Here is an 8,671-nt window from a genome sequence, read left to right on the forward strand (position 1 = left end):
ATAATTATTTATATATAATTATATATATTGTATAATATGTCCATATATGTAAATAAAATTTTTCCCGGAAAATAAATTCATATATAAATTTAATTTAAAATTATTTCTCTTCGGATTTTGATAATTGCGGAAAATCACTATATTCTAATCTCGTCTTTATTCTCGACTACAACGCAACTCCTGAACAAATTTAGATATTGAGATATGAGAACTGATTGAAGCTATCTGGACAAGGTTACATCTTAAACTCAACGGACTCTGGACGCAATATCAGGTTCACTTATTATTTTGCAAATACTCCTTCACAAAAATTAAAAATTACTTACCATCTTGTTCTCATCTATCTAATTTTAGCTGACAAAGAGATCTGTGTAAGTCCGAAGTCGAGAGTTCTTGGTCAACCTACCCAAATAAAGGTTTATATCGCATTATTTACATGCCGAACATGTAAATAAAAAGGCGCATTTAACGCTATATTAAACGGCCTGAAATACGGGTCGAAGTGTCAATATCGATCTACCTGTTTAGCAGGATCGTCAGAACGACTACCGTTTCGATTCTTCATGGTGTTTTCTTTCTCTCTTGGCTACCGCTTTCCCCTCCCCCTGTTGCTTTTTTCTCGTCTTTTTTTCTCTTCAATTTCTCTCTTTTACTGTGTGCTTCCACTTTTGCCTTTCCCCTCCTTTTTCCTCAGTCAGCTCCGTTTCTCTTCTTCCCTTCGCCTTCCCTGTTCTCTTTAATCCCTTTCGTTCCTTTACCACTCTACTCCTCCCAACTTCTCCCTTTTCTCTTTTACTCCTTCTCTTCTCTGTATTGCGTCTCTCGTCTCTTACCCGGTTTTTCGTTTTTTCTCTCTCTCTCTCTCTGTCTCTCTCTCTCTCTCCCCCTCCCTCTCTCTCTTTCTCTAGCTTTCTCTTGGCCAGAGTCGGATTGCGGATGCTAAAGCCTCAAGGCAATCAAAATGTGAGCGTCTTTTATTAGAAATAAGCGAATGTCGGCTTTACTGCAATTGCTCTTTCATATAAGTAGATAGCGATAAAATGTGATAAAAGATATAGAAGTGCTGCGTGCACGTGCATGAAATGATAATGTAAACAACGTACTCGTACAGGTAGTTTCGACTATTATTTAACTGTTTCTACCGTAGTCATTTATTAAAATTCTAAATCAATTTTTTCTTGGTATAAAAATAAAGGATTTTCTTAAAAATATCGGTATAAATTCTTTGTCGCGAAGCAAATGAAAACTTGGTATCAGAGATACCAGAAGAAAAATAGAAAGAAAGAATATTTTGCTTCACAACGATCTCACAAAGAACATTTCTTTTCGATGTCAGTTCAAAAAATAAAAGTCCTCCGAGATAGTCTTCTCGATATAAAGTATATTTTTACACACATCTTCAGTGCAGAAATACATTAATTCTTTGCTACTGCAACACGTCACGAGAAAGATCTGTTGATTTTACATCTCGCTCGCCTCACTCTAAATCCGATCCTGTTTATAGCTCCATCTTTCTTCCAAGATCTCTTTTTCTCTCCCTCGTATCTCCCTTCTCCTCCATCGCTCTTAACGTGGGCGAAAATAGCGGGTCGGCCGAACGGTTGAAGGAGAGAGATGCCAATATCGTGCGCTCAGCAGGGTAGCAAAAGAGACGTCTTTGTACCATGCTATCTTCGTCCAGACGATCTTTCCTGTTTTCTCCCTCTCACCCTTCCCCCTCCCCGTACGGGTCCGTTCCCTTGTGTGCCTCGTCGTCGAATATACTTCTATATAAGAAACACTTCTTTGTTCTCCGCGCCCTCCCTTACGCGTAACGCAGGTAGCTCCCGAAAATCGTATCAAATCCGCCTCCTCAATATCAACGGCAGCTTAGAACAGGAATGCTTACCGTTTCGTTTATCCGCTCATCGAAATCTATCTTCTAGGTAATCTGAAAAAATCCGCTTTTTTTAGGAAAGAAAGGCAATTTTTTTAAATCTAAATTGCGGCAAATACGTAAAAAAAAAAGATGTACTTTAGCACATATATTGCAATATAATTATAAGAATAAAATGGAGATATTTTTAGAGGTAATTTGAATTTTCTTGAGAAGAGATTCTTTTAACTCTCCAAAACTGTCGGTGAGTCTATTGGATATTAAATAATAAATCTATTAAAAATGTCGATTCAATTTTCTTTATGTTACATAAGCAAATGTTTACATTTGCAAATTTAAATTATTTTTTATTGAAATATATTTATTCTTTTTTTTACGAGTTACTTCTTTGAAATAAATTATTGCTTTTTCTTATTAATATCTATAAATTGAGTCTTACAGACTTTAACGTCAGTATAATAATTATGTTATAGATTTTAGTGTTAACGACAGAAGGTTAAAATGTTGTAATATAAAATATGTAACTATATATGTATTTCCAATATAAATTCCAATATAAATTCAATCTCAGATTAATCTTTACTTTTTATTTTTAGATTACTCTTTATCTTTTTTCTAATTCTTAGAACTGGAAGAAGATAAAAAAATAAGTTAAATCAAGATTAAAGTTAGTCTATGTTGAAATGGACATGCATATCTTGTTAAATCTCTTTTCTGAGAATTAATTAATTAAATTTCTTGTAAAGCAATTTTATATTTTCATTCTAAATGAATTAATAGTCTCGTGAAATAAGCCTGAAAAGAGCAATCATAATTTTCTCTACTATTGATCTATTAATGCATGATGCAATCCTACCCCAGATCACAACGAGCAGATTTACTGTCATAGCAACATATTCTCGTTGTTATCATATTTCGTAAATCCCCAGCCGAACGGCATTAACGTGCATATATATATGTATATATGTTGACGCTGATCGATTGTATGCGAACGATCTTTATCTCCTGGCTAAGAATAATTCATCAAAACCGGTTGATTCCCCCTCAACTGTCAACACGATACACAAAATTTTTGTGTACAACACACCCTTGCCAAAGTGAAAATAGAGCGACTGGTTGCAGACCACGCGGGCAGATTGCCCATTTATTACGCAAACATGAACTCTGAAAAGGGTTCAACGGCAGAAGATGCGTTCCAAGTTTGAACGATTGGATCATAGCGTTGTGCATAATAGGGAAATCCGGATAAATAGAAGGAAAGAGAACAAGAGAGATAGAAAATATATTTATTATTATCCCAAGGCAAGTTTCTTTCAGCTGAACAAGGAAATATAAATAGATATCGCAAAGCGTAACATGTGAAAGTGTATATCTAATAATAAACATAATCATTGAAATTAAAGTTCAAGATTTTAATGTATCATACATATTGATTATCATTTGTAATCATAAAAATAGTAACTTTTGACTCTGATTACTTTTTTTTAATGACAAATATTCTTCTAAAATTAGATATGTACATAAATTCACACAGAAATTCACACTTAAGCACTAACAATAAAATTCGATTTGATCGAATATAGGATTTTTCTCATTTAATTAAATCTTCTTCTTTGCTATTATCGCACACGATAAAGCATGATTCGTTCGATTTTCACGAAAAATAGAGGACAGCGGATTAAAGCCTCGATCATAGCGCAGAATAATCGAGACGCGAAAGCGAGAGCACCGCAGGAAATCGCGAGATAAGGGATGGCGATTATTGCATCGGGGTAAACGAACTTGCATGCAAGCGATAAACGCTCGCACATTGGCAACGTGTATCTACGTGCTTGTATGCGTATGTACGTGTATGTGCGAGCGCATCTAGTCGAGCAACTGCAAATCGACCCTTCGGATAAAGCGAGCTTCCACCAGGACCGATGTCACAAAAAAAAAGAAAGAAAAAAAGAAGAATACAATTATTATTATCATTATTTTAATTTTTGATGAAAATTTTTAAAAAGATCGAAAATTAAATCAAATTTTTCTTCCATTATCATTTAAAGGATGTGAAAGATTCTGTCTAAAATGAAAAATCAAAGAACACACCAGTGATTATCTTGATTTTACATGTCAATAATTCGAAAATAGAACATTCAATGTCATTCTGCGGCTTGAAAAAGTAAAAAAATAAATAGTAAATAACGCATACCTGTGAACAAATAGTTTCTTTCTACCGTTGCCAAACGACAAGTTGGCATTTCGACTTGTCCTGTCAGTCTCGAAATATCGAAATATGAAAATATACATATAAATAGTGTAAATGTGATATAAATAAAATAAGCGTAATATAATAAATAAATAAAGGTACATAAATATGAAAAGTTGCTGGCAGATTTTCTTCGTTGCAGTGTAATGATTATTCCCGATTTATAGACAAAAGATATAAATGCGAAGACGATAAATGAAATATAACGAGTCGTTAAATCGGATTTATAGTTAGCTGATTTCAAATGCTATTCGATTTATAAAAAGAAGTTCCAAGAAAAACACCGAGGATTGTACAAAGATAGAATAAGTATAGTCTTGTGATGTCATAAAAGAAAATAGCCTTATATGTTTCTATTATTATGTCTGTATTTTATACTGAACATTACGTTTAATTGAGACATCAATAATTATCACGTATGAGCATTCCAGTTTTCGCATCTACAAGCACATGCAAATGATGGAAAACTCTCTTATTTCTATATAAACGACAAGAAATTCTTAAGAACATGACATTTGACAGATCTCTCGTACAGTTTCCGTGACGTTTCTCCGACTCTTCGAGCTCTCCATCTCTCCGACCTCGACTGCGGTTTAAAAAAAAAGTTGCATGCGTCATCTCGATCCGAGGTTCCCGTATGAAAAGAACACGAAAATATTCAGCTGGAAGAATAATATCATCTTTTATAGACAAAACTTCCTTATGAAAAACTTCCTTATGAAAGATATGGAGCTTTCCACAGAATTTCCGCGGGTGTTGAATTCCATACCCAAAATTCGGGATATTTAAAAAAAAATGTTAATTTTTAACAAATTTTAAAAAATTTTGAATGATTTGGTAAAAAAGCAGTATTTGACTAAAAAGACATAACAAAAGATAAAACATTTGTGTTATTTCGAAATCACTCCCCTCTCCCCTGTAGTTATCCCTGTCTTTTAACAATTTCACTTGGTCCTGTTTTCTTTCCAGCTTGATATTTCGCTCGCAACGACAAACTGTCTGCGCCAACTCTGATTCTCATCGACGAAGGAAACAGTAGGCGGTTGTGCGTGTACATGTTCGCATGTGCATCCGAACGTCACGTCAGTGGGTATACCGGCCATCAGCTGAGCGCGCATAGCAAGTTAACCAGTTGCCAGCCCGTTATCGCGCACGACTCGAATTACCTACGCGTTATTGATATGCTAGATCTCAGGAAGAGACACTGCGGGCGCGTCCGGACGCGGATATGAGCCAGAACTCATTCGCCACCAAATTAGACACAGATGTCCCGAAGCGCCTGTTCCCGTTTTAGCTTATTGAATATCCGGAGCAGATATTAACAAAGTCATTCGCTTGGGTCGCAGAATATACATCAAAAAGGCGAAATTGAGGGAGAAGCTTGAGGTAGACGACGACGCGTTTGGATTTGAAAATTTACGCAACGTCTCTATAAAGTAAAAACTGTCGCTCTACTAATATTAAAAAAGAAATTTTGTCCTCGTAGTTACAACTCGAACACTTTTCGAATTATAAAATATAATAGAAGATCTACAAGTTTTTAAATATACTTTTTATGTACCAGGAGTGAAGAGACGCAAACAAAGTGGTACTTTATTCGTTCAACTTCATATGAATTTTTTTATCGTTAATACTCTTATAGAAATCCAATTTAATACTAAAAGATAGTATATTAATATTATTACGTAAAATACTTATGGTTAGTACAAAAAGAAATACAAAAATAGCTATAAAAAACGTAGATAATATTAATGAATAAGATGATAATAAAATAAGAAAGATAGAAAGTAAAGGAAAAGAAAGATCAGAAGTAGATAAAAAAATAGTGTTTGCTATTAATACTCAAAATAAATAATTCATCGCTTCATCACATTAAATTTCTGTAAAGATGATAAAAGATTTAATCGCACAGATAGTTTTAAAACGTACAATAGAAAAATGTTTAAATAATTTTCGCTGCTAAACTAGCTCCGCTATTGAAGTTCTCGTCAATTTTTGCTAGAAAGAAACTCCAAGTTGTCCACAGGAAATCAATTCACGATGGTAGAGCATTATCGCGATTTATAATGTGATAAAAGAATACAATATAATGCAAATAAAATAAAAAAAAAAAAAGGAAGCAAAATACGAATCATGAAACAATGTGGAATCAATGCTCGAGGATCGGCAATGCTTGCGCAATCTTCCGATCCGGTTTATGTGATTACGTTTTATGCCGCGTAGAATTTTTTCACAGAAGAGCTTGGAATAATGCCGATAATACTTACGAGTTTTCAAGATGAAAACACGAACAAACGGGTTGCGCCGAGCGACCGCAGGCGCGCGCGCGAGAAACCGGTTTCTCCTATCCAGTCCTGTATGCCGTGATAATTGCGGGAACTAGTTGAAACAATACGGCCCCCGCACACTACACTGTAACGTTTTCGAGCTTAAATCCTGACTGCGCTCCCCGCACTTTATATTCGCGAGTATCTTCGAATATATCTCGTAAATCGTTCAATTATGAATTTCCTCGACGTTTACACAGACGTGTGTAGATTTATAATCCTGGGTCGTCGTACGTAAATATAGTTCCCCTGCTCCCCCCCCCTCTTCCCCTTCATGCTGATAATACACTTACTGTCAATCGCGTTTCGACGCGATATTCAGTTTCGCGAGCGTTTTATCTGAAAACTCAGTGCAAATATCGATGTTGAAAACATTTTTCGCTAGCAATAACAGTTCCTTTGTCGCGATGTCAGCTTATTCACGTTGTTTTGCATATGCTTCGCAATTCCGGTATTATATTTCAATAATAAACACCTCTTCAACACGAATTTAGAATCGATTATTCTTTAGAGCAGATCGCGTAAAATTATTCCTTGTTATGCATGGATTTCAACAGTTTGATAAATGTAAATATATTAAAATTCGATCTTTTTATAGAACTCCTTTAAAATGAGAATCAGACATTTTATCTGAATTTTTAATATGATTTTTAATATAAAATAATTAACGTTTAATTTCAAGTTATTGCACTCAGTTATTGCTCTTTGCGTAAACCTAACTGATAATTCAATCTCCATTTTATTAAAATCGTAGCTTATGTGTCACATTTACATTTATCTTCGACACAACTTTATTTTAAAAATAATTTGCATCGTTATTAATTTTATTAATGTGTCTTCATTTTATCGAGAAATGTATTGTTCATCTTGCAAAGTATGTTGCATATATAATATTTTAATAATTGTAAAATATCTTCTTACTCGTTTTACTCTCGTTCTTATTTATCTCACTTTAAAGGAAATGAAGTGGATGAAGATTTTACAGAATCTCTGAAAGATGATAATGCGTAACAATTGGATTGGGGAGTAAGAAAAATCGACAACTCCTTCTGATATATTTCTTTCTGTTATTTGCGTTTTTCAAACGCAGCATAAATTGTCGTAGATATTACAAATTAGAAATAACATCACATAGCATTTCTTAATACGGGAAAATGCGTTTGCAAAGGATCACTAACGTATCGAGAAGCCGCGGTATTAATCGCGAGTAAACTATCGCGAAAACTACGTAATCGGACTTTCATATCGCGCAAGGTACAAAAATATCCAAAGCACAGCGAGCGTCGCGCAAATCGTTGCTGTGCAACATTACAAATATTATCTGTCTCTTCTCTCTATCTTTCTTTCTCTTCCTTTCTACCCTCGCGATACAAGAAATTCATTCTCATTTCCACCCTCTTGCCATGAGGAGTGTATCTTCATCAATCCTTGTCTTCGCAGTAATTTAACATTTAACCCTAAACAGTATAAAAAGGAATTTTTTTCCTTTCCGTATCTAAAATATAAAGAAAATTAAGAAAAAAATTCAGCTCTATGTTCATGTTGATTGTTACATTTTTTAAGAAATTTTCAAATGTCCAAAAGACAATTTGGAACGAAAATTTAGACTCTCTTTTTCAAACTTCTTGTCAAACTTCCGTATATGTTTAATTGTTTTATATTATTTAGGGGTAAACTTTACACGATCGTCACGACGCTATTACGCACATTCACAAATACATAAATATTTCAAGAATATTTATGAGCCCTTTACGTATTTCACTGCCGAAGGTGGAAAAATCTTCGCCCGCTCATGAGATCAGGAAATTTTTTCATGACAGTCTGTAAAAACAATTCGTAAACGGGAATACGTCCTGCGGTGCGCAACGCAATTTGCAACATCCGCGCGCGTAACGTACATCGTTTTGCAGATCGATCCTGTTAACGTTCGCTTTGTCGAAAAACAATCGCTACAAACGATAAATAATGGAGGCAATCAACGGGAACGCGCTTTTTTTTTAATCGCCCTTGTCACGCAAACGAGATCGACGGAACTTTCGCCGACGTAACTTATCGATAATTAAATTTTTGTTATCATTTGGACTTCATCCAATTCTCTTTTACGATGTATCTCTCATAGGATCACTACCCACAAGGGATATGCCTTGAGAGAATATCATATATATTAATTTATCTTATTTATGATATATGTATATATATATATATAATATATATTTA

This window comes from Atta colombica, unplaced genomic scaffold, assembly GCF_001594045.1.
Source record: "Atta colombica isolate Treedump-2 unplaced genomic scaffold, Acol1.0 scaffold83, whole genome shotgun sequence".
Classification (NCBI taxonomy): domain Eukaryota; kingdom Metazoa; phylum Arthropoda; class Insecta; order Hymenoptera; family Formicidae; genus Atta; species Atta colombica.